The sequence below is a fragment of the Bubalus kerabau genome, chromosome 20, assembly GCF_029407905.1.
Source record: "Bubalus kerabau isolate K-KA32 ecotype Philippines breed swamp buffalo chromosome 20, PCC_UOA_SB_1v2, whole genome shotgun sequence".
NCBI classification, from domain to species: Eukaryota; Metazoa; Chordata; class Mammalia; order Artiodactyla; family Bovidae; genus Bubalus; species Bubalus kerabau.
In genome coordinates this window covers 18,766,668-18,794,651 of record NC_073643.1, presented here as the reverse complement: position 1 = coordinate 18,794,651, position 27,984 = coordinate 18,766,668, and the positions used below count along the sequence as shown (strand labels likewise).

Sequence of the window (27,984 nt, the reverse complement as noted above, 5' to 3'; positions counted from 1 at the left end):
CTGCAGCCGGCGTGCGGGGCAGAGCGGAGCGGAACAGGAAAGGGGAGCTCTGTGTTCTGGCAGTCCAGTCAGGGAGCGGGGTAGGCACGGTCCGGGGGAGTCCCCAAGCCCTAGCAGTAAGCCTCCTTCACAGTAAGGCCTTCTAATTTGGGGGACCCCGTTTTCCCAGCCCGAGCTGTGGGTTTGTGGGGCCCACGCAAAGCCCATGGGAACGGGGGAGGGTCCGAGCAGGGTATTAGTTGATAAGAATTTGAACTGACCCCTGGCTCCCAGGTTAACTCAGGTAAAGCCTATCCCAGTGCCTCGAGTTGCACCATTACACTTCCAGTCCTTTGGGTCTTGGAGGCATTGAAAGTTCCCAGAGGCTCCTAGGAAACCGCCAACAGCTCTGGGAGAGGGAACCCCCCCGCAAAACTGTTAACAGCCACTTCCGCGGTGGGGATTCGTTGGCCGCCAGTGCATTAGGAGTTAGGCCTGGAGAGCAGGACCCAGGGTGAGTATGGGAACAGGAGAGAAGGAGGCTGGGGACGTGTGGTTTGTCTTCCTACACTTTCCCGGTGCCTGGCATGAAGTGGATACATCATGAGCGTGTAGTGTGTTAAAGGACAAAGCATCCAAGTCCAGACTCACTGAGAACACGAGGGGGCGTACCAGGGGGGCCAGTGCAGGTCATTTCTTCCCCGCTGTGAAATAGCTTTTGGTTTAGGTTCTGCCAAGGTGGTCTAAATTGGCATCCAGAAAACTCGCTACTACTTACTGTCTCCCTGATCTTGCACTTGCTCTTTGAACCTCTGTTTCCCCATCTGTAAAGTGGGCAGAGTAAGCCCCACTTGACAGCTATTGAGGGGTAGTGAAAATAATGTTAGTACGACCCAAGGACTGGACTATACACAGGGATCAGTCTGATGAAATTAAGGACTATCTACAAAGAAAATACTAATAATCATGTGAGGTTGCCACCTGTCTTTTTTCCCATGGGGAGAGGGAGTGGGTTTTTGTGGGGTTTTTGGTTGTTTGTGTTTTTGGTTTTGTTTTTTTTGTTTGTTTGTTTTTTGCTGAAACGATGTACTTCTTGCTTTCTTGGTATTAAAAATATATATATCTTTTTTAAAGACCTGGTTTTGATAGTTAATGGGATTTTTTTTCCTTCAATGTCCAAATTTGGCAAAATAATAGATAGGCCGTGTTGTTTCCAAATTAAAAAAAAAATTATGTGCAGTCCTCCACAATTTGAGGACCACAGACCCACATGAAATCATTTTACCTGAGACAGTTTGCTCAATCAAGTTGGTTTCCCCTTCCATTGGTTCCTTGAAGAGGCATGCAGACTGTCTCCTGAGAACCCTAAGATCCCAGAAGCATTGAGCTAGAAGGGGTTGTGGAGAGAGCCTCATTCCATACCTTCTCCCACCTGACAGATGGAGAACAGAGGCCAAGAGGAGGATTGACTTGTACGAAAAGGTGAGTCCTTACTGATCAGTACAATTAAACTGATCAACCTAATTCATTACTTTTTTTAACCTACCCAATAAATATGTGAGAGGCTCCTGCAACGTGCCAGCACAGCACTGTGCTGTGCCCTGGGGAGAAGATCAGGTAAAATAGATGTGGTTGCTGCCATCCTGAAGCATACAGCTTCATGAGGAGATAGAAGGTGCCGGGAGGAGCAGAGAGGGAAGTCATCCTCATAGGGCACCTTGAAGTCTTCTGTGGGTTCTCCTGGTATGGGTACTATTCTGAACATAAGTTACTGGAGCCAGAAGCTCCATCTTTTGTCCTTATCCTGCCATGAATTATTGCCTTTTTTTTTTTTTTTTTTCTATCCTGCTGAGGCAAGTTAGGCACTCCAGCGGGGAGGTGGAGGGGAGGGGGGAATCACAGAAGTCCACTTACTATTCTCTTTCCAGGCAAGAACTGAGAGTTCTTGCTAAGATAGGGTCGTTTCCAGCCAGTACCCTAGCAAAGGAAGATTTGTGACTTGCTAGATACCCGTATGCCTAAAGTAAATATTCAGTTACAATGAACAGTTATTAAGCACTTACAACATTCTAGCTCTCCTGATTTTTGCTTTAAAAATATTGCCTCATTTAATCTTCACAATAACCCTATGAGATCATGTTATTGGCTGAATTGTATCCCTCCTCCCTGCCCCCAAATTCATATGTTCAAGTCCTAACTTCCAGTATCTCAGAAGGTGGCTATTTGGAAATACGACCTTTAAAGAGGTGGTTAGGGTAAAGTGAGATGATATGAGTGGGCTCTAATCCAGTTTGACAAATGTCCCTATAAAAAGAGGAATTGAGGACAGAGACTAGATGATGACCATGGGAACACAGAAAGAAAGCAGCTATCTTCTGAGGGGCTTCAGAAGAAACCAGACTTGCTGACACCTTGATCATGGACTTCTAGCCTCCAGAACTGTGAGAAGATGCATTTCTGTTGTTTAAGCCACCCAGCTTGTAGTATTTTATAATGGCAGCCCTAGGAAACTAATACGAATAGGTACTATCTTACAGATGAGGACAGTGCGGTATGCCTGTGTTACAGATGAGGACAGAGAAGTTAAATTACTTCCCCAAAGTCACACCTCTAGCAAGTGAAACAGCTGGGATTTATGTCGCACCCACATTCTTAATTACTGTGCCCTATAGATAATTCTGTAGAGCGGGTTAAATTCTTCTCAACCACCTGGGGTTTCCTTTTTATTTCCATATCATTTGTTTACTGACATCAGACCATCTGGATTCAAGTCTCAGTTTTTCATCCCTTGGATCATAGGCTGTAAGGATGCAACCTTTAGGCTATATGGTCATGTTCACAGTTTCATGGCAAAACCCAAGAGGATAAGCCAATGTGTCCTCAGAGAGATAGAGAGGTTCTTAATACTTTTAAGTTAAGTGAGTGGAAGTCGCTCAGTCGTGTTTGACTCTTTGCGACCCCATGGACTATACAGTCCCTGGAATTCTCCAGGCCAGAATACGGGAGTGGGTAGCCTTTCCCTTCCCCAGGGGATCTTCCCAACCTAGGGATGGAACCCAGGTCTCCCACATTGCAGATGGATTCTTTACCAGCTGAGCCACAAGGGAAGCCCCAATACTTTTAAGAGCCTATGGCAAAAGTTATGCCTGTCTTTCCATGGTTTTCTTGAATCCCTCTCTTTTCTTTACAATAGTCTGAATTTGGGGGCAGGGAGGAGGGATACAGTTCAGCCGATAACACAATCTCATAGGGTTATTATGAAGATTAACTGAGGCAACATATTTAAAACAATGATTAGGGGAGCTAGAATGTCTAATGTCTCTGAAAGAGTCAAAGTAAAGGCCCTCTCTTTCTCTTTCCTCCCTCAAACTCTCACATTAAATCTTGCTCTTTGACTAGAGAAATCATTCATTACTTCAGCCACTCAGCCAATAGGTATCAGTGGCACCTTTTATTTGACAGGACCTTTGCTAGGCAGTGGGGACACAAAGATGAGGAAGACCCAGTCCCTGCCCTGAAAGAACTCGCTATCTTGTCTCTCCTAGGAAGCAGATGGAGTAGAATAAGCATGACAGAAGTTCACTCAGAGATTTTCAGAGCCATGTGCAGGGGCTCACTGGAGCTGGAGTCTTAAATGAGTCACTTCGACTTTTGGAATCTCAGTGGTTTCATGAATGATTAAATAATGTGCTTTATACTTGAAGCAAACTAGAAGTGTAAAGAATTGTTCATTCAATTATAAAATGCTTTCATAGCTGTACTGTGTCTCTCCTGGGAAGTACATGTTTTCTTCAGGACTCTTGGGTTGCAAATGACAGAGACCCAGTAAAAACTGGCATAAGCAGGAATAGGTTCCAGCATGATCCAGCAGTTCACGTGATGGGAATCATATCTGCCCATGAACCCTGCTTTCCCTTCTGTGGTTAGGTCCATGCCCAGGCAAGATATTCCTAAGCCATGGCAAGATGTGTCCATTGTCTTTGTGATCAGAGAATATGGTCTCTGTGAAACTCAGACTTTGGAATTTGTGGAAGATCCATTTGAGGCCTAGTACATGGTTCATTTGCATAAATGTGCTTGCAAAGAATGTGATTTCCTTGTTAATGGAAGGAAGTTCTTTCTATGTCTGTTAGCTCAAGCCTTTTAATTGCATTGTTCACATTTTCTAGATCATTACTCTTTTTTTTCCTGTCTACTTGATCCATTCATTTCTAGAAAAATATGTTAAAATCTCCCATTACGATTGACTATGAAGGGAGATGAGAAAATTTTATGGATTGATGGTAATGTTCTGTGTCTTACCTGGAGTTTAGCTTACACAGATATATACATTTGTCAAAATTCAGCAAACGTGCACTTAAGATTTGTGTGTTTCATTGGATATAAAATTCATTACAAATGAAAAAATTGCAATCAGATAATCAACCTTACTTAATGAAGTCTTTGAAAAGTGACTGAATTTACTTTGAAATGCATACAAAATAAGATGGTGTAATAAATGGATAGAAAGGTGCAGAGGTTGATATGTGAAGAAGCAAATGCAGAGTAAAAGTGTTATTGGTAGAACTAGACGGTAAGTATTTGGATGTATGCTCTAAGATTCTTCTAGCTTGTGGTACATTTGAAATTTTTCATTAAAAAATATTGGGGAGGAAAATCTGCCATTATGATTGATTTGCCAATTTCTCTTTGTGAGTCTATTGATTTTTTGTGATATGTATTGAGACTAAGTTATTAGATGCATAATAGCTTTCTTCTGACCAGTATTTTCCTTCTGTCTATTCTTTTATCTTTAGTCTTTCTGTCATCATGTTTTTGGAGTGTCTTTTGTAAAAATCCAAAAGCTTCATAAAAAAATCTAATATGAAAGCCTCTGCCTCATAATAGGTAAGCATTGATCTGTTTACATTTATCGTGATTATTGATCAATTTGAACTTATTTCTACCATCTAATTTTGTGTTTTACCTTTACTATGCTTTTTCTATGTATTTTTTCCTCATTCCAAGCCTTCTATTTTTTTTTCAAGGTTTTTTCAACCATTTTTATTTTAATGGTTTCATTTTCTTTTTTCTTGGTTTTGCTTCTTCTGGTTTGGAAGATCTGTAATTCATACTTGTGTGAGACGTTTCTCAAGAGAATCCTCTTGGTTTTCAATACCAGAACATCATAGAGATTTCTTATCTCTCAACACAATATTTTCTGGCCAATATTTAGATAAGAAAATTTTAAATTTACATCCCTAAAATTCAGCACACTGTTTTAAACAAAACTCAGTGTAGGAAATAGCTTAAGCTATATTCAAACCACTATTGATACAATATCAGAATTAAGTGTTCTTTGTAAATTGTGCCTCCACACCCACAAAAAGAATGTGTATCTCAAGATGTCTTTGGTGCAGAGAGAGAAATCAGTGTATCAAGTTATTGCACACGAGATTGTTGAAGCTGTTTGCTAACAGCAGTAGCATTTGTTTGGTGGTTAGGAAGCAGAGTTTTTCATTTTGCTTTTCGTGTGTAGTAAAATATACATAACAAAGCTTATTCTTTCAATGATTTTTAAGTGTTCGCTCAGTGGCATCAAGTACATTGTGCAACCGTCAATGCTTCCATTTCTAGAACTTTTTAATCATCTCAAGCTCTGTATCTATTAAACAATAACTCCTTATTTCCTCTGTGTCCCCCAGCCCCTGGTAACCTGTGTTCTATTTTCTGTCTGTTAATTGGCCTATTCTAAGTATCTTGCCTGGAAAATCCCATGGACGGAGGAGCCTGGTAGGCTGCACTCCATGGGGTCGCTAAGGGTCGGACACGACTGAGTGAATTCACTTTCACTTTTCACTTTCATGCATTGGAGAAGGAAATGGCAACCCACTCCAGTGTTCTTGCCTGGAGAATCCCAGGGAAGGGGGAGCCTGGTGGGCTGCCGTCTATGGGGTCGCACAGAGTTGGACACGACTGAAGTGACTTAGCAGCAGCAGCAGAAGCAAATATCTTATCTAAGTGGAATCATACAATATTTGTCCTTTTGTATCTGACTTATTTCTCTTAGCATAATGTTTCCAAGGTTCATCCATGTCGTAGCTGTATTCTTTTCTAAGGTTACTGTTTCATTGTATTCTATTTCTAAGGTTACTATATTATCCATTTATCAGTTGATGGGCATTTGTATTGTTTCCACCTTTGGACTATTGGGAATAATGCTGCTGTGAACACTGGTGTTTAAATATCCATTTGAGTCTCTGCTTTCAATTCTTTTGGCTGTATACCTATTAGTGAAATTGCTAGATCATATGGTAATCCTATGTTTATCTTCTTGAGAACCCACCAAACTGTTTCCACAGCAGCTGCAACATTTTACATTCCAACCAGCAATGCCAAGTGTTCTGATTTCTCCACATCCTTGCCAACACTTGTTATTTTCTGTTTTGTTTTGTTTTGTTTTATTATAATTGTAATCCTACTTGGTATGAAGTGGTATCTCATTGTGGTTTTAATTTGCATTTCTCTAATGACTAGAGATGTTAAACATCTTTTCATGTTATTGATGGTTCATACATCTTCTCTGGAGAAATATCTATTCACATTCTTTCCTCATTTTTCGATTGGGATGATTGTTTGTTGTTGAGTTGTAGGAGTTCTTTATATTCTCCAAATATGAATCTCTTATCAGATATATTATTTGTAAATATTTTCTCCCATTCAGTGGTTTGTCTTTGCACTCTCTGGATAGTACCCTTTGATACACAAATGTTTTAAATTTCAATGAAGTCTGATTTATCATTTTTTTCTTTTATTGCCTGTGCTTTTGTGTTATATCCAAGAAATCATTAACAAATACAATGATGTGAAGCTTTTTCACTGTGTTTTTCCTAACGGTTTTATAGTTTTATCTCATATGTTTAGATCTTTGATCTACTTGAATTAGTTATTATATATGGTGTAAGGTAAGGGTCAAACTTCCTTGTTTCACATGTAACTATTCAGTTGTCCCAGCATCATTTATTGAAAAGACTGTCCTTTCCCCCATTGAGTGGTTTTGGCACCCTTGTTGAAAATCAGTTAGCCTGTATGTGAGGCTTTAATTCTAGACTTTCTAGTCTATCATCAATTCTATTCATCTGTATGTCTATCCTTATGGTAGTACTATGCTGTTTGAAGGAAATAGTGGTTTTAATCATATAAAATCTTAATACAATAGACTGTTGCTTATGTGCAGGTGTTTCACTATATTTTATTTATGTTTTAGGAAATTGTTTGGGTTTGGTGTAGACACATCATGCATTATAATTTTTCCCAGTTAAAATAATGGGAACCACACTCCCTTCTGCTCTGTGCTTTCACATAGAACGTCTGATTTCTGACACAGATTACTAATGTTAAGCAAGAGATTCTTGTATTTTATTTCTGTCATTTATTTGTAAACAGAAATACTTAACATGATATCTAAAGTAAATTAAGATTTTTATACTCCTTCTATGCCTAAATGGATATTAGAATATTTTAGCTTAGAATCATATTCTTCCATATTTGTTGTTGTCGTCTATATATTTTTAGTCCCATCTTCTAGTACAGTTCAGTTCCATTCAGTCACTCACTTGTGTCTGACTCTGTGACCCCATGAACTGCAGCACACCAGGCCTCCATGTCCATTACCAACTCCCAGAGTTGACCCAAACTCATGTCCATTGAGTCAGTGATGCCATCCAACAATCTCATCCTCTGTCATCCCCTTCTCCTCCCGCCTTCTATCTTTCCCAGCATTAGGGTCTTTTCAAATGAGTCAGCTCTTCGCATCAGGTGACCAAAGTATTGGAGTTTCAGCTTCAGAATCAGTCCTTCCAGTAAATATTCAGGACTGATTTCCCTTAGGATGGACTGGTTGGATCTCCTTGCAGTCCAAGGGACTGTCAGGAATCTTCTCCAACACCACAGTTCAAAAGCATCAGTTCTTCGGCACTCAGCTTTCTTTATAGTCCAACTCTCACATTCATACATGACTATTGGAAAAACCATAGCCTTGACTAGACGGACCTTTGTTGGCAAAGTAATGTCTCTGTTGTCTAGGTTGGTCATAACTTTCCTTCCGAGGAGTAAGCATCTTTTAATTTCATGGCTGCAGTCACCATCTGCAGTGATTTTAGAGCCCCAAAAAATAAAGTCAGCCACTGTTTCCACTGTTTTCCCATCTATTTGCCATGTAGTGATGGGACCAGATGGCATGATCTTAGTTTTCTGAATGTTGAGCTTTAAGGCAACTTTTTAACTCTCCTCTTTCACTTTCATCAAGAGGCTCTTTAGTTCTTCACTTTCTGCCATAAGGGTTGTGTCATCTGCATATCTGAGGTTATTGATATTTCTCCCGGCAATCTTGATTCCAGCTTGTGCTTCTTCCGGCCCAGCGTTTCTCATGATGTACTCTGCATAGAAGTTATAAGCAGGATGAGAATATACAGCCTTGACGTACTCCTTTTCCTATTTGGAACCAGTCTGTTGTTCCATGTCCAATTCTAACTCTTGCTTCCTGACCTACATACAGGTTTCTCAAGAGGTTAAAGCTCCCCTAAGTGTAATTTTTAAAAGTCACTTTTATTGATAAATTTTTAAATTATTTATTTATTTAATTATTATTAGCCTTGCCATGCACTATGTGGTTTCTTAGTTCCAGGATCAAGAATCGAATCCATGCCCTCTGCAGTGGAAGGGTGAAGTCTTAATCATTGGACCAATAGGGAAGTCTCAGAGGTATATTCAGATATGATAAAATTCACTCATTTCAGTAATGACAGACACATAAAGTTGTATATCCACAGTTCAGCCACTCCCCAAAATTTCCTCTGATGTTGGCTCCTCACCATACCTTGAACCTTACGTAACCACTTTTTTTCTTTTTTAACTTTATTTTATATTGGGCTATAGTTGATGTACAATGTTGTGTTAGTTTCAGGAGTACAGCAAAGTAATTCAGTTATACATATACATATATCGATTCTTTTTAAAATTATTTTCCCATTTAGATTATTATAGAATATTGAGAAGAGTTCCCTGTGCTTTATGATGGGTCCTTGTTGGTTATCTATTGTAAATAAAATAGTGTGCATATTGCAATCCCAAACTCCCACTGTTGTTTGTTTTCTTTCACTGTGGGTTTTGCTTTTTGAGCAATGTCACATAAACGGGATTATGCAGTATGTACCCTTTTCAGCCTTAATTCTTTAAGTTGACATAATGCATTTGCAATTCAACTGTGTTCTTGGATGGATCAGTAGTTTGTTTCTTTTAGTTACTGAGTAGGGATCCATTGTACAGATGAACCATAGTTTATCTGTTCACCAATTGAGGGCCACTTGGATTGTTTCCACATTTTGACAATTATAAATAAGGCTACTCTAAACATTCATATATAGGCTTTTGTAAGAATATAAGTTCTCACTTTCTAATGTAAGTACCTAGAAGTGAGAATGCTGTGTCATCAGTGTGGCACTCAATATGCCAGCAGATATGGAAAACTCAGCAGTGGCCGCCACAGGACTGGAAAATGTCAGTGTTCATTCCAAACCCAAAGAAGGGCAATACAAAGAATGTTCAAACTCCTGTACAATTGCACTCATTTTACATGCTAGCAAGGTCATATTCAAAATTCTTCAAGCCAGGCTTCAGCAGTATATGAACCAAGAACTTCCAGATGTTCAAACTGGATTTAGAAAAGGCAGAGGAACCGGAGATCAAATTGCCAACATTCACTGGATAAGAGAGAAAGCAAGGGAATTCCAGAAAAATATCTATTTCTGCTTCATTGACTACACGAAAGCCTATGATTGTGTGGATCACAACAAACTGGAAAATTCTTAAACAGATGGGAATACCAGATCACCTTATCTGTCTCCTGAGAAACCTATATGCAGGTCAAGAAGTAACAGTTAGAACCAGACATACAACAGTGGACTGGTTCAAATTGGGAAAGGAATACATCAAGGCTGTATATTATCACCCTGCTTATTTAACTTATATGCAGAGTACAACGTGTGAAATGCTGGGTTGGATGAATCACTAGCTGGAATCAAGATTGCCGGGAGAAATATCAACAACCTCAGATATGCAGATGATATCACTCTAATGGCAGGAAGCAAAGAAGAACCAAAGACTTTCTAGATGAGGGTGGAAGAGGAGAGTGAAAATGCTGGCTTAAAACTCAACATTCAAAAAGCGAAGATCATGGCATCTGATCCCATCACTTCATGGCAAATAGAAGCGGGAAATGTGGAAAATGACAGATTTTCTTTTCTCCGGATCCAGTATCACTGCAGACTCTGACTGCAGCCATGTAATTAAAAGACACTTTGCTCCTTGGAAGGAAAGTTATGACAAACCTAGACAGCATATTCAAAAGCAGAGACATCACTTTCCCAACAAAGGTCAATGCTTTGGGAGATAGTGAAACTCTGGGACATAGTGAAAGACAGGGAAACCTGGCATACTGCAGTCCATGAGGTTGCAAAGAGTAAGACAAGAGTTAGCAACTGAACAACAACAAATAACTAATGATATTGAACATCCCTTCATGTATAGTCAAAGCTATGGTTTTTCCACTGGTCATGTTCGGATGTGAGAGTTGGACCATAAAGAAGGTCAAGCACCAAAGAATTGATGCTTTCTAATTTTGGTGCTGGAGAAAATTCTTGAGAGTCCTTTAGGCAGCAAGGAGATCAAACCAGTCAATCCTAAAGGAAATCAGTCCTGAATATTCATTGGAAGGACTGATGCTGAAGCTCCAATTCTTTGGCCACCTGATGTGAAGAGCTGACTCATTGGAAAAGACCCTGATGTTGGGAAAGATTGAGGGCAGGAAGAGAAGAGGGTGACAGAGCATCAAATGGTTGGATAGCATCACCAATAAAATGGACATGATTTTGAGCAAACTCTGGGAGACAGTGAAAGACAAGGACACCTGGCATACTGCAGTCCATGGGGTTGCAAAGAGTTGGACAAGACTTAGCGACTGAACAACAGCAAAAGACTAATGATGTTGAACATCTCTTCATGTTCTTACTTACATCACTGGTGAACAGTCTGTTCAAATATCTTTTTCCTGTTTTTTATTAGACTGTTAGCTATCTCATTATAAAGTATTAAGAGTTCTTTATATGTTATGGATACAAATCCTTCATTAGATATGTTTTGTGAATATTTCCTCCTAATCTGTGACTCATCTTTTCATTCTCTTAACAGTATCTTTTGTAAGAGCAAAAGTTCAAAATTTTTATGAAGGCCAAATTCTCATTTTTTATTTTATGGATCATTTTTATATAGTATCTTAGAAATTTTTCCTTGATCTAGTTCATAAAATTTTTCCTCTATATTTCCTTTCAGAAGCTTTATGGTTTTATTCTTTACATGCAAGTCTGTAATCCATTTTGAGTTGGTTTTTTTTTATTATTTATTTTTGGCTGCACTGGGTCCTCATTGCTGTGCACGGGCTTTCTCTAATTGCAGGGAGCAGGGGCTACTCCTCACCGTGGTGCTCAGGCTTCTCATTGCCATGGCTTCTCTTGTTGTGGAGTATGGGCTTTAGGTGTGCACACATCAGTAATTGTAGCATATGAGCTCAGTAGCTGTGACTTGCTGTCTCTAGAGGGCTGGCTCAGTAGTTGTGTCTCACAGGCTTAGTTGCTCCACGGCATATGGAATCTTCCTGGACCAGGGATCAAACCCATGTGCCCTGCATTGGCAAGCAGATTCTTAACCACTAGACCACCGGGGAGGCCCTCGAGTTAATTTTTGTATATGATGACAGTTTGATTAGACTGTCATCTTTTGCATATGGTTATCCTATTGTTAAAAGACAAAATTAAAAGATGCTTACTCCTTGGAAGGAAAGTGATGACCAACCTAGACAGCATATTAAAAAGCAGAGACATTAGTTTGTCAACAAAGGTCTGTCTAGTCACGGCTATAGTTTTTCCAGTGGTCATGTATGGCTGTGAGAGTTGGACTATAAAGAAAGCTGAGCACCAAAGAATTGATGCTTTTGAACTGTGGTGTTGGAAAAGATTCTTGAGAGTCCCTTGGACTGCAAGGAGATCCAACCAGTCCATTCTAAAGGAGATCAGTCCTGGGTGTTCATTGCTAGGACTGATGTTAAAGCTGAAACTCCAATACTTTGACCACCTGATGCAAAGAGCTGACTCATTTGAAAAGACCCTTATGCTGGGAGGGATTGGGGGCAGGAGGAGAAGGGGACAACAGAGGATGAGATGGTTGGTTGGCATCACCAACTCAATGGACATGGGTTTTGGTGGACTCCGGGAGTTGGTGATGGACAGGGAGGCCTGGCGTGCTGCAGTTCATGGGGTCGCAAAGAGTCAGACATGACTGAGCGACTGAACTGAACTGATCCTATTGTTCTTGCACTGTTTATTGAAAAGACTATCTTTTCTCCTTTGAATAGCCTTTGCACCTTTGTCAAAAATCAATTGAATCACACTGAGATACCTCTTCACAACCACCCAGGTGGCTAAAATTAAAAAGAGAGATAAAAAGTGTTGATGAGGATGGAAAAATTAGAATCCTCATACATGGGTAGTAAGAATACAAAATGGAAAACAATTTGGAAGTTTCTCAAAATGTTAAACATTGTGGTGCCATATGACCCAGCAATTCCATTCCTCACATAGGAGAACAGTGACTAAGTTACAGCCTTAGATCTTGACACAGGAAGGATATAAGAAAAAGAAGTGATTGCTCCTGGGAAATTCTCAAAGACTAGCAAACGCCATAGAAACATATTCCCACACTGCTTCTAACCTGACCATCTGGAGCTTTGTATATCCTAAATACACATCAGTTCAGTTCAGTTCAGTCACTCAGTCGTGTCCGACTCTGCAACCCCATGAATTGCAGCATGCCAGGATCCCTGTCCATCAACAACTCCTGGAGTTCACCCAAACTCATGTCCATCGAGTTGGTGATGCCATCCAGCCATCTCATCCTCTGGCGTCCTCTTCTCCTCCTACCCTCAATCCCTCCCAGCATCAGTGTCTTTTCCAATGAGTCAACTCTTCGCATGAGGTGGCCAAAGTATTGGAGTTTCAGCTTCAACACCAGTCCTTCCAAAGAACACCCAGGACTGATCTCCTTTAGGATGGACTGGTTGGATCTCCTTGCAGTCCAAGTGACTAGCAAGAGTCTTCTCCAACACCACAGTTCAAGAGCATCAATTCTTCAGCGCTAAGCTTTCTTCACAGTCCAACTCTCACATCCATACATGACCACTGGAAAAACCATAGCCTTGACTAGACGGACCTTTGTTGGCAAAGTAATGTCTCTGCTTTTCAATATGCTATCTAGGTGGGTCATAACTTTCCTTTCAAGAAGTAAGTGTCTTTTAATTTCATGGCTGTAGTCACCATCTGCAGTGATTTTGGAGCCCCCAAAAATAAAGTCTGCCACTGTTTCCCCATCTATTTCCCATGAAGTGATGGGACCAGATGCCATGATCTTACTTTTCTGAATGTTGACCTTTAAGCCAACTTTTTCACTCTCCTCTTTAACTTTCACCAGGAGGCTTTTTAGTTCCTCTTCACTTTCTGCCATAAGGGTATTGTCATCTGCATATCTGAGGCTATTGATATTTCTCCGGGCAATCTTGATTCCAGCTTGTGTTTTTTCCAGCCCAGTGTCTCTCATGATGTACTCTGCATAGAAGTTAAATAAGCAGGGTGACAATACACAGCCTTGATGGACTCCTTTTCCTATTTGGAACCAGTCTGTTTTTCCATGTCCAGTTGTAACTGTTGCTTCCTGACCTGCATATAGGTTTCTCAAGAGGCGGGTCAGGTGGTCTGGTATTCCCATCTCTTTCAGAATTTTCTACAGTTTAATACATATAGTTTATCTTAATTTGGGGGCAAGTGAGTGTTCTTCATGTGTTCCAAGCTCAAGTCCTTCCTAAGAGAAATGAAAACATATGCACACACAAAAACTTGTGCACAAATGTTTATAGTGGCACTATTCATATTTTTGGCACAGTAGCCAGAAAGTGGAAACAACCCAAATATCTATCAACCAATGACTAGATACATAAAATGTGGTATAGCCATGCAATGAAATAGTATTCAGCCATAAAAAGGAATGAAATAATAATACGTGCTACAACCAAATGGACTAATGGTATGCTAAGTGAAAAAAAAACAAAACAGTCACAAAAGATCACATATTATGTGGCTCCATTTATATGAAATGTCTAGAATAGGCAAATCTATGGAGAAAAATAGATTAGTGATTGCCTAAGGCTGGACTGTGGTGTTGGAGAAGACTCTTGAGAGTCCCTTGGACTGCAAGGAGGTCCAACCAGTCCATTCTGAAGGAGATCAGCCCTGGGTGTTCATTGGAAGGACTAATGCTAAAGCTGAAACTCCAGTACTTTGGCCACCTCATGCGAAGAGTTGACTCATTGGAAAAGACCCTGATGCTGGGAGGGATTGGGGTAGGAGGAGAAGGGGATGACAGAGGATGAGATGGCTGAATGGCATCACTGACTTGATGGACGTGAGTCTGAGTGGACTGCGGGAGTTGGTAATGGACAGGGAGGCCTGGCATGCTGCAATTCATGGGGTCACAGAGAGTTAGACACTACTGAGTGACTGAACTGAACTGAACTGAAGGCTGGAGAAATGGGAGAATGAGGAGTAACTGTTAATGGGTATGGAGTTTATTTTTGAAACTTTTCAAAGTTTTCATTTTGAGGAGATGAAAATATTCTAAACTTGGATTTTGGTAGTTTGCACAACTCTGTGAATATACTAATGTCATTGAATTATATATGGGTAAATGTTATGGTGTGTGAATTATCTCAATAAGATACTTTAAAAATATATTGGTCACATATGTTTGTTTCTTTTTCTGGACTCTGTTCTGTTCCATTAATTTGAGTCTGTCCTTTCAAAATACCAGTTTACCTTGACTACTGTAGCTTCATATTAAGACATGAAATTAGGTGGTGCATGTCTTATAACTTTGTTCTTCTTTTGAAAATTATTTTGACTTTTCTAGTTCCGTTACTTTTCAACATAATTCTTCTCATCAGAATGTTGATGTCTACCAAAATTCCTGCTGGAACTTTTAAATGGATTGGGTTGAATTTATAGCTCTATTTAGGGATAACTGAACTTCCTGATGTTCAAGCTGGTTTTAGAAAAGGCAGAGGAACCAGAGATCAAATTGCCAACATCCGCTGGATCATAGAAAAAGCAAGAGAGTTCCAGAAAAACATCTATTTCTGCTTTATTGACTATGCCAAAGCCTTTGACTGTGTGGATCACAATAAACTGGAAAATTCTGAAAGAGATGGGAATACCAGACCACCTGATCTGCCTCTTGAGAAACCTGTATGCAGGTCAGGAAGCAACAGTTACAACTGGACATGGAACAACAGACTGGTTCCAAATAGGAAAAGGAGTTCGTCAAGGCTGTATACTGTCACCCTGCTTATTTAACTTCTATGCAGAGTACATCATGAGAAACGCTGGACTGGAAAAAAACACAAACTGGAATCAAGATTGCCGGGAGAAATATCAATAACCTCAGATATGCAGAAGACACCACCCTTATGGCACAAAGTGAAGAAGAACTCAAAAGCTTCTTGATGAAAGTGAAAGTGGAGAGTGAAAAAGTTGGCTTAAAGCTCAACATTCAGAAAACGAAGATCATGGCATCCAGTCCCACCACTTCATGGGAAATAGATGGGGAAACAGTGGAAACAGTGTCAGACTTTATTTTTCTGGGCTCCAAAATCAGCGCAGATGGTGACTGCAGCCATGAAATTAAAAGACGTTTACTCCTTGGAAGCAAAGTTATGACCAACCTAGATAGCATATTCAAAAGCAGAGACATTACTTTGCCAACAAAGGTCCATCTAGTCAAGGCTATGGTTTTTCCAGTGGTCATGTATGGATGTGAGAGTTGGACTGTGAAGAAGGCTGAGCGCCGAAGAATTGACACTCTTGAACTGTGGTGTTGGAGAAGACTCTTGAGAGTCCCTTGGACTGCAAGGAGATCCAACCAGTCCATTCTGAAGGAGATCAGCCCTGGGATTTCTTTGGAAGGAATGATGCTAAAGCTGAAACTCCAGTACTTTGGCCACCTCATGCGAAGAGTTGACTCATTGGAAAAGACTCTGATACTGGGAGGGATTGGGGGCAGGAGGAGAAGGGGACGCCAGAGGATGAGATGGCTGAATGGCATCACTGACTCGATGGACGTGAGTCTCAGTGAACTCCGGGAGTTGGTGATGGACAGGGGGGCCTGGCGTGCTGTGATTCATGGGGTCGCAAAGAGTCGGACACGACTGAGCGGCTGATCTGATCTGATCTGACACTGGAAAGATGATGCTGTAAAAGTGCTGCACTCAATATGCCAGCAAATTTGAAAAACTCAGCAGTGGATACATGACTGGAAAAGGTCAGTTTTCATTCCAATCCCAAAGAAAGGCAATGCCAAAGAATGCTCAAACTACCACACAATTGCACTCATGTCACACGCTAGTAGAGTAATGCTCAAAATTCTCCAAGCCAGGCTTCAGCAATACGTGAACAGTGAATTTCCAGATGTTCAAGCTGGTTTTAGAAAAGGCAGAGGAACCAGAGATCAAATTGCCAACATCCGCTGGATCATGGAAAAAGCAAGAGAGTTCCAGAAAAGCATCTCTTTCTGCTTTATTGACTATGCCAAAGCCTTTGACTGTGTGGATCACAATAAACTGGAAAATTCTGATAGAGATGCGAATACCAGACCACCTGACCTGCCTGTTGAGGAATCTGTATGCAGGTCAGGAAGCAACAGTTACAACTGGACATGCAGACTGATTCCAAATAGGAAAAGGAGTCCATCAAGGCTATATATTGTCACCCTGCTTATTTAACTTATATGCAGAGTACATCATGAGAAATGCTGGGCTGGAAGAAGCATAAGCTGGAATCAAGATTGCCTGGAGAAATATCAATAGCCTCAGATATGCAGATGACAACACCCTTATGGCAGAAAGTGAAGAGGAACTCAAAAGCCTCTTGATGAAAGTGAAAGTGGAGAGTGAAAAAGTTGGCTTAAAGCTCAACATTCAGAAAAGTAAGATCATGGCATCCAGTCCCATCACTTCATGGGAAATAGATGGAGAAATAGTGGAAACAGTGGCAGACTTTATTTTTGGGGGCTCCAAAATCACTGCAGATGGTGACTGTAACCATGAAATTAAAAGATACTTACTCCTTGGAAGAAAAGTTATGGCCCACCTAGATAGCATATTGAAAAGCAGAGACATTACTTTGCCAACAAAGGTCTGTCTAGTCAAGGCTATGGTTTTTCCAGTGGTCATGTATGGATGTGAGAGTTGGACTGTGAAGAAGGCTGAGTGCTGAAGAATTGATGCTTCTGAGAAGACTCTTGCTAGTCCCTTGGACTGCAAGGAGATCCAACTAGTCCATTCTGAAGGAGATCAGCCCTGGGATTTCTTTGGAGGGAATGATGCTAAAGCTGAAACTCCAGTACTTTGGCCACCTCATGCGAAGAGTTGACTCATTGGAAAAGACTCTGGTGCTGGGAGGGATTGAGGGCAGGAGGAGAAGAGGACGACAGAGGATGAGATGGCTGAATGGCATCACTGACTCGATGGACGTGAGTCTGAGTGTACTCCGGGAGTTGGTGATGGACAGGGATCCTGGCGTGCTGTGATTCATGGGGTTGCAAAGAGTTGACACGACTGAGCGACTGAACTGAACTGAACTGACATCTTCATAATATTAAGTCTTTAAATCCATGAACAAGGTATATTTTGGCGTTTTTCTGTTTTATTTCTTTCATCAATATTTTATGGTTTTCAACATATGAATCTTACACAACTTTTGTTAAATTTATACCTATTTCATAGGGGGAGTTTGGTGCTCTTGTTAATGGTACTATTTACTACATTTCAATTTCTGATTGTTCATTGCTGCTGCTGCTGCTGCTGCTAAGTAGCTTCAGTCATGGCCGACTCTGTGCAACCCCATAGACGGCAGCCCGCCAGGCTCCCCCATCCCTGGGATTCTCCAGGCAAGAACACTGGAGTGGGTTGCCATTTCCTTCTCCAGTGCATGGAAGTGAAAAGTGAAAGTGAAGTCACTTCAGTCATGTCCAACTCTTAGCGACCCTGTGGACTGCAGCCTACCAGGCTCCTCCGTCCATGGGATTTTCCAGGCAAAAGTACTGGAGTGGGGTGCCACTGCCTTCTCCGTCATTGGTACTTTGTATATATATGTATATATATATATATATATAACTTATCTTTTTATATTGACCATCTATCGAGTTGCCTTGCTAAATTGTTTATCAAGTCTAGTAGTTTTTAATAGATTTGTTGGGATTTTAATGAACATTGGATCAAAGAGGAAATCAAAAAGGAAATTTTTGTTTTAATATTGGAACAAATGAAAATGGAAATCCAACATACCAAAATTATTAGATGCAGCAAAAGCAGTCCTAAGAAGGAAGTTACAGTGATAAATGTCTACATTAAAAGTAACAAAAGATCTCTTAACAACCTAACTTTACACCTCAAAAAACTAGAAAAACAAGAACAAACTAGCCCAAAGTTATCAGAAGGAAGGAGATGACAAAGATCAAAGTAGAAATAAAATAGGGACTCCAAAAACTGTAGAAAAAAAAAATCAGTGACACTGAGTTGTTTTTTTTTTTAAATAAACAAAATTGACAAACCTTAGCTAGACTTACTAAGAGAAAAACAGAGGACTCAAATAAATAAAATTAGAAATGAAAGAGGAGATATTACAACTAATACTGCAGAAATGTAAAGGCTCGTAAGAGACTACTATGAACAAATATATGTCTACAAATTGGACAGTCTGGAAAAAATGGATAAATTCCTAGAAACATACAATCTGCCAAGACTGAATGATGAAGAAACAGAAGACTTGAACAGACCAATAGTGAATAAGGAGATTGAATAAGTAATCAAAAATGTTCCAACAAACAAAATGCCAGGACCAGTTGCCTTTATGGGTTAATTCTACCAAACATTTAAAGAAGAACTAATGCCCATCCTCCTCAAACTCTTCCAAAAAATTTAATGGTCAGGAATACTCCCAAACTCATTTTATGAGTTTACTTACATGTAATGAGTTACGTTACACTGATACCAAAGCTAAATAAGGATATTACAAGAAAAGAAAATGGCAGACCAATATCCCTGATGAATATGGATGCAAATATTCTCAACAAAATAAATACTAGCAAACTGAATTCAAAAGTTCATTAAAAGGCTCATACATCATGATGAAGTGGTATTTATCTCTGGGAGATCACAAAGATGGCTCAATATATACAAACCAATAAATATATTATACTGTATTAATGTAATAAAAGATCAAAACCATATAATCATCTCAATAGATACTGAAAAAACATTTAACAGAATTCAACATCCTTGCATGATGAAATCTCTCAACAGATTTGGTATAGAAAAAACATACCTCAACGTAGTAAAAGCCATATGTGACAAATTCATAGCTGACATAATACTCGATGGTGAACGGTTGTAGCAAAAATTAAGGGTTCTCAGGTTAACTTTGTAACTCAACAATGACAGTGAGGATTGAGAACTTTCCATCTTTCCTCTCTGCAATACATGTTTGTAATATTCTTTATTATGGTCCCAAGATGGCTGCAGCAGACATTGCCATGCCCAGAGTGGAGGAAGAAGGCTTTTCCTCTTACACAACTCTTTCTACTAGGCAGGAGACTCTTCCACAGCGTCCCTTTGCAAACTTACCCTCAGATCCCATTGGCCAGGACTCAGTAACCTGCCTGTATCTTCAAGAGAGGCTGCAAAAGTGACTCTGAGCATGCTCCACTCTCTACATTGGGAAGTGAGCTCTTCCAGTAGTGAAGAAAGGACAAGTTGGAGTTGGGAAAGGTTTTTCAGTAGGCAACATTTCCAAAAATTTGTAGGGGTGTACACCAGGAGAAAAAAAAGTTGGTTACCAACTCAGTCTACCATATTGACTGAAATTCAGTATTACTTTTATAAATAGAATAAAATAGGGCTTAAAACTCTGAAACAAGAATTCCAACCATTTCACACAGATGAGTTCCTGCAGACTACCTCAGCTGCAGACCATGGTGTGTGCCTTGACCTGTGAGTGAAATCCGTCTTTAACTTAAGGGAGCTGAAACTCCCAGATCATTAACTTCTTTTCAAAAAAATCAAAACTTCTATAAGCTTCCTTATAGCTGATACCTTATGAAGAAAGTGATAATTTACTTTATAGAAATATTGAGGAGTCAAACTAGTTATTTTTCTCATTTGCAATATAAACTTAACAGCTATAGTTTAATTATGTATAAGATGGACATTACCAGTAAATGGATTATGTTGAGTTCCCAGAGCTTGGTGACATCACACTGCTTCTCTTCTCTAAATGTCTCTTCTACTTGCCTATGAAAGATTTCTTATTCCTATAAACAGCCAATGTTGGTTTTTCTCTGAAGTGTCTAATATCCTTTTTTGAAAAAAAGGACCAAAGAGCTATATAACTAAAAAAAAAACCACACACACACACACAAAGATAAATTTTGGTTTACTAATTAAAAAAAAAAAATCCCAACTATTTTAACTAACCTCCCAGCCATCCTCCCTAGCAAGAAACCCAACCTATTTAGAAAGCCTAGTTGATTTTAATGTCATTTAGTGCAACAGGAAAAAACAAAGAAAGCATTTGTTCTTGATTCCATGTGTTGGGTCTTTGTAACACATATTGCCTTCAATCTTCACAATGACCAATGTGATAGATGCTCGTGTCCTCACTTTACAGATGAGGAAACTGAGACGTACAGAATAGAAGTGCCTTGCTTGGGCATTTCCTAGTAGTGTATTCACTGCCAGGCCCAGGGTTTGATCCCTCGTCCAGGAACTGAGATCCTGTCCACTGTGGCAAAAAGAAAACAAAAATGCCTTGCTTGAGGTTACACTGCCTAGAAAGCCACCCCAGCCAGGACTGCCTGACTCGAAAGTCCATGCATTTTTCTTTGGGGATTCTTCCTCCTCTTTCCCCACCCCAGTTACTTGTAAGGATAGATTTGACACTCAAAAATGGAATTTCCCAGACTTCCTCTGGGCCAAAAAAGTCCATCTTGAAATCAGAAATCATCATAGTAGGGCTTGTTATTAAATAATCCACCAGACAGGTCCTTGATTAGCAACTCTACCTAGAATCTCTCTGGGAATACCATTTAGCTATATTAAATTGAGAGCTTAAGTTAGTCTGAACGAAGAGTTAATTCCCTCTCTGATTCAGGCAGCTGTCCTGGGAGTGAGGTCCACCGGGAACTCAGCCTCCTGGTTCAGATTTTCAGCAGATGAGATTCCAGAAGAGCAGACTTTCCCAGAGCATCTTAACTGTTCTTCCTCAGCACTCCACTGGATTGCTGTTTACAATCTGTCTTTCCTACAGTGTTCTCTGGTGGCTCAGTAAAGAATCTGCCTGCTGGTGTAGGAGACATGGCTTCTAATCCCTGGGTTGGAAAGATCCCCAGAAAAGGGAATGGCAACCCACTCCAGTATTCTTGCCTGGAGAATTCCATGGACAGAGAAGCCTGGTGGGCTGCACAGTCCATGGGGTCACAAGGAGTTAGACCTGACTGAGCGACTAACACTTTCCCTAGAGGACAGTGAATAGCGAAGCTCGGAGATCTACTACTGACTCCCAGACCCTGCATAGTGCCTAACGTATAGTAGCACTCTATACACACTTGGTTAATTAGTTGACTGATTAACAAATCATTGAAATTACTAGCATTCTCCTCCTACCCCGCTGGTAGGAATGTAAGTTGGTGCAGCCACTGTGGAAAACAGTATGGGGGTTCCTCAGAAAACTGAAAATATGGGATTTCCTTGGTGGTCCAGTGATTAAGTCTCCCTGCTTCCACTGCAGAAGGCACAGCTTTGGTCCCTGATTGGGGAACTAAGATCCTGTATGCTGTGTTGCATGGCAAAAAAAAAAAAAAAAAAAACACCTAAAAATAGAATTACCACATGACGTAGAAGTGCCACTCCTGGGCATATATTCAGACAGAACTACAATTCAAAAAGATACATGCACCTCTGTGTTCATAGCAGAGACATGGACTATTCACTATAGCCAAGACATGGAAACAACATAATGTCCATCGATTAATGAATGAATAAAGGAGATGTAATAGATATATACAATGGAATATAGATGTATGTATAATGGAATATTACTCAGGCATAAAAAAGAAGAAGATAATGCCATTTGCAGCAACATGGATGCAACTATAGATTATAATAGTATGTGAAGTAATTCAGAAGGAAAAAGACAAATACCATATATATCATTTATATGTGGAATCTAAAATATAACACAAATGAAGTTATCTACAAAACAGACTCACAAACAGAACAGATTTGTGTTCTGTAGGGTAGGAGAGGGATGGGATAGGAATTTGGGGTTGGCAGATGCAAATTATTATATATAAAATGGATAAATAGCAAGATCCTCCTGTATAGCACAGGGAACTATTTCAATATTCTATGATAAACCATAATGGAAAAGAATATAAAAAAGAAAACTCAATAGTATATATGAAGTAGTTCCATTATTTGTAAGTGAATCAATGTAAAGCAGAAATTAACACTAAGATTGTAAGACTGACATGACCCCTACTACTCTGCTCTAGCCTCCTTTACCTGGGTACTCATAGTCTACTAGTTCTCAATCTTACTGGTCTTTCTATTCCAAACAGACTACAAGACCCTTAACAATAGTCTTCCAAGTTGGTGACCTTATAACTGCAACAGTTCCAAGGCCAGAAATCTAAAACAGGGGGCATCCTCCTTTGCACCCTCTTAGAGGTCTATCATCAAGGCATTGGTCCAGAATTTGATGTCTCTTTTGCAGTCAACTGGGACACTGGGAAAATATCCTTGAAAGTTTGTCAAATCCTTCCACACTGTCTCGAATGCTCCTGTTGTAGCCTCATGTTCCGGGAAACAAACTCACTCAGAAGGACAATGCAGATAGTGAAGTGCAGTTTATTACACCAGCGAGCCCAAGGCAGAGTCTCCTCTTAGCCAAGGACCCCGACCAGTTTTTGTGAAAACTTTATATACCCTAAGTGTACATGTTCAAACCCACCTCCCCAAATTCTCTGAAACTCGTCTGAACAAAGGAAAAGAAAGATACAAAGTTAACCTGTGATTCTTATGCCTTAAACCCATGATTCGTATGCCTTAAGCCTAGGTAGTTAACAGTAGACAATTATCAATAGGCCTGTGGTCATACCCCAATAAGCATAATAGAATTTATGATTTATTTGGTTACACAGATAATTAGTGTATTCTTTTAGGCAATGGAGAGTATAGATACGAGCCCTGGGGCTCTTCCATCACGGGGGTGGGGTGGGGGGGTCTGGTTTTCCAGTTGGTGTGTCGTTTCCATAGATACTGGGCATATAGCTCAAAGTCCACAGTCCGGCCCAAGATGGAGTCCTGCTTTGAAGATGGAGCCTGTTCTGTCTGTTTCCTCCTTCATTCCCCACTCTTGATGCTCTTAATTCATAGTATGAGCATCACTCATAGGGATATATTGCACCCTGGCTCTCCAACCACCAATCTGGGAGAACGACACCAACCTTTGGGTTACAAAGTTCATAATACATTGTAAAATGCAAGGTCCCCAGAACAGAACTATCAAGGCAACTATAATAATGGTAAATTAATTTTCTGCCAATCACCCTTCACCCAAGGATAGTACCGAAGTCCAGAAAGGAATGTTTTTATTTGACATTGTTTTTACCTGGTTTTTTCATGACATCTAAAGCAGCTGATACATTGTCAGATAAATCAGGAATATATACACAACATTCAACCTTAATTATAGCACAGGTCCCTCCTTGAGCAGCTGTGAGCATGTCCAAAACCATTTTAATTTGAATTAAATTAATTCAAATTACTTTTATGAAACTGGTGTTTACATAATATGTAACCCCATGACCCAAGTCTATTGACTGTAGGTCTGGCTTACATCAAGAGAGCAGGGAGAGATTATGATTGTGTCCCAGAAAAGAGCTGAGTGGTTTAAAGTCTCCTTGGCAGAGCGGTGACAGCCACCAGGGAAGTCCACCCATCACAGACAGAGGCATAGCCCCACATACGCAACAGTCGAAGGTATTGTGGAAGTTGGCATGTCAATGAGGTCAAGCAGCAGGAGTTGATCATGTGGCTTCATCCTGAAGGTGCTCGTCCGGGATCTTCTTTTTCTTCTTCTTAAGGATGGTCTTAGTCTCTTGAGGGTCAGTGGGGTCCCTCTGTGCAGTCCACTCAGTGTTTTCTGGGTCTGTATGTTATGCTGTCTTTACCCTGGTATGATGGATCCAAGGGGCAATATCTGCAACTTTAACTGCTGTAGGGGTAGTTAGAAAAATATAAGGGCCCTTCCACCAAGGGGCTAGCAAATCATGTTTTCAATCTTTGACCCATACTCAGTCACCAAACTTAAACTTATGAATCTGTCCCCCAAGGGGGAACAGCACCCTTTCTTGTACAAACTTAGTTACCTGATTTATTACCTTACCCAGTTCCATCTGCTGTGAAATCCTATCCCCCCTTACCTGAGGCAAATTTGTTGACACCTGTTTTATTATGGGAGGGGGCCTCCCATACACAATTTCCTAAGGAGAATAGCCTTGGGACTGTGGGGGTCATCCTGAGTCTGAGCAGAGCCGTCGGAAGCAAGTCCACCCAGGAGCAGTCAGTCTCTATGATCCATTTGGAGAGTCTCTTTAAGTGTCTGGTTGGTTCATTCCACCATCCCAGAACTCTGGGCCTATATGCAGTGTGCAGTTTCCATTTGATGTTTACAGTTTTGCTTACTTGTACTAAATCAGCTACGAAAGTCAGGCCATTGTCTGATCCAATGCTGGTAGGAAATCCAAATCTGGGAACTATTTTCCTAAGCAGGCACCGGGCTACTTCTGATGCTCTTTCAGTCCAGGTAGGAAAAGCTTCTACCCATCCTGAGAATGTACATACCATGACCAGCAGGTAACGGTAGTATTGGTGAGGTTTCATTTCAGTGAAGTCCACTTCCAGGTGTTCAAAGGGCAGTGTGCCTTTTAGCTGAATCCCCAGAGATTTCTGTTTGTGCCAGAGGCAGCACTGACGTGTGAGCAGGCAGTGCAGTTCTGAGATTCTGTCCTGCATAGGGAAGAGAGGTGGGGAACCAAGAAATATTTTCGAATTAGCTCTTCCAGTTTATCATGGCCTAGGTGGGTTGCTTGGTGTGTTTGGCTTAGCAGAATGGGTGCCAGCTCCTCCAGTACCAATAATTTGCCACTTTGCAATTCCCACCATCCCTTTTCAGTCTTGATAGCCCCTTCTGCTTTGACTTTGGTTTTGGGGTTCGGTGTATTTTGGAGAGTCCAGCGTTGCTCAGGCAGCTCCACCAATACGAGAGCTTTAATAGGGGCTTCACTTGTCACCCCAAGCCCTCGGCTGCTTGTTTAGCTGTCTTATCAGTCAGTCTGTTTCCCCGAGCCCAGGGGGTATCCTCTTTTTGATGTCCTTGGGAGTGTATGACTGCAACCCTTTCTGGTTCCCAGGCAGCATCTAATAGGGCCTTAATTTCTTCCTTATTTAATATCTTTTTCACTGGCTGTCAAAAGGCGTCTCTCCTTATACAGAGCCCTGCGTACATGTATTGTGGCAAAAGCATACCTGGAGTCTGTGTAAATGTTTGTCTTCTTAGCTTTTGACAGCTGAGGGTCTGGATTAGAGCATATAGTTTGGCCCATCGAGTGGACCAGTGTGATGGCAGAGAGCTAGCCTCAGCGATGGTTTCTTCCATGACTACTGCATATCCTGACAGTCATTGTCCTTGTTTCACCAGGCTGGTGCCACTGGTGTGCAGGACCAAATCTGGGTCCAGGATTGGCTGGTCTCTCAAGTCAGGGCTGCTGGCATACGTCCTTGCAATCATGTGAGGGCCCACCTTCTCCCACAGGAAGGAGGGTGGCCAGATTCAGGGCCTGACAAGGCTCAATAGTAACATGGGGGTTTTCACATAACAGTCCCTGGTATTGAGTAGTCCAGGATGTTGACAGCCATTTATGGGGGTCCCCTCGCAGGAGAGTGTTGACCTCATGCGGGACTTTTATGATCAAATCTTGGCCCAAAGTCAGCTTGGTTGCCTCCCAGACCAATAAGGCAACTGCAGCAACTGCCCGTAAGCATCCCAGCCACCCAGTGGCAATATTGTCCAGCCGTTTTGGGAGATAAGCCACGGGTCTGTCCCATGTCCCCATGCTCTGGGACAACACTCCCATAGCCACCTTGTCCTTTTTAGTCAGGTAAAGAGTAAACAGTTTATATAGGTCTGGCAGGCCCAAGGAGGGTGCTGATATAATTGCACTGGGTTTTAGTTCTATTACCAGTGGGACTTGTTTTGCAAGCCTGGGGGTGCCAGGGGTGGTTGTCTGCCTCCAAGACCTCAGGGAATTGTTGAGTTAGCTCTCTTTCTCTCTCGACTGTGTAGCCTGTCTGGTTTCCCTTCTGGGGGATCGAGCAACCTCCATTCATCTTGAGGGGTTACCCAGAGGAAGAGTAAATAGGTGGTTGATCCCACTCGAAGAGTGGGTCTTTCGTGGCAGGGAAAGGTCACTTGTGCCTCCAATTTAGCAAGTCTCTTCCCAACAAAGGTACTGGGCATTCAGGGATGTATAAAAATTCATGAGTCACTTGGTGTCCCCCCATCTGACATTTTTGAGATAGTCTAGAGACACAAATTCCGCATTTATCACCATCTGAGACCCAGCAGCCTCTGGATCTATTGGCGTATAAAGTCTACAGGCCTCGCACAGTCTTTCGTAGAACTCAGAGGGTGATTCGCTTTCCCTTTGAATCACTTTGGAGAGTTTTGCCATACTCATAGGTTTTCGGGGCCCCCTCTTGAGGCCTTGTAAAATAGCTGCCCAATATCTCTCCAGGTGGCCGCTCCCCTCCTCTGTGTTACAGTCCCAGTTGGGCCTCTCATCGGGGGTGGCGAGTTCTGCCCACCGCTGCGGGTTTGCAGTACCCTCAGGTGCCATTTCTTTTAACCATTTTCTGACCTCAGTTAGGATCCTGCGTCTCTGCCAGTTTACTATATCTGTAGAGGAAAATAATAATAGGCTACAGGGGGCTGATGCTACGTAGTGCCCACATGCGTCCTGAACCGGAGGCTCTCTGAGGGGCAGCTGTAGTGGGGTTCTTTCCGCCTGTTCCTTGGCAGAGCACAGCCTCTGTCTAATTCCTGTGTTTTCTTCCCCCTCTCCATCAATACTCACTGACAGAGGTGGATACAATCTAGGAGGTCCGGCTGAGATGGAATTCTGGGGGCATTGACCAGAGGTCTCCATCGCTAGGATCGGAGCCTGCCAAAACGGCGGCTCTATGAACTCCGGGAGAGCTGGCGGAGGAGCAGCGGCTGCTGCAGGACTTCACCTGGCCCTGGGTTCGGCATTAAGGCAGCCTCCGGTCCTGGTGGAGCACTGGGAGGCAGGCGCATTATTATCCAGTATGGGGAGGAGTCAGGTCATCCCCGTCCAAATCCTGTAGAATTTCCTTTTTTATCATCAGTCAATTTTTGTGCCATTAATATTTTTCCCTTTTCCTTCTGGAATACAGAACCTTGTCCAAGTAGGAGGGTCTTGAGCTAACCCTAGCCATGAGTCAATATATGGATTTTGATCCCCGTGTCCTGGCTCTCCTGTGCCTACTGTATAGACTGCTTCCACTATTTGTAAGTTCATGGTGTTCTCTGGTGGCCATCCTACTCCCACAGGGGGCCATTCGACCTCACAGAGTATGTGGAGGCGGTTAGGCATCATCTTCACCCCATAGTCTCCTCCAAATCCCTTCTTTAAATTTTTAATCATGCACTCCAATACAGTTGCCTTAGATTC

General features: G+C 41.3%; 1 long non-coding RNA gene across 6 annotated transcripts; it reads left to right on the top strand.

Moving 5' to 3' along the window:
* LOC129634999 (uncharacterized) lies at positions 1-27,911 on the top strand. 6 transcript variants are annotated; one of them, XR_008706051.1, is made up of 4 exons: positions 1-493; positions 1,419-1,461; positions 4,776-4,866; positions 27,373-27,911. It is a non-coding gene; the product is annotated as an uncharacterized LOC129634999 (long non-coding RNA). The 6 variants fall into 6 exon arrangements; XR_008706049.1 differs by lacking the exon at positions 27,373-27,911 and adding an exon at positions 8,639-9,062; XR_008706050.1 differs by lacking the exon at positions 27,373-27,911 and adding an exon at positions 8,639-9,062 and having other exon boundaries at positions 1,318-1,461.
* The last annotated feature ends 73 nt before the right edge of the window (positions 27,912-27,984 follow it).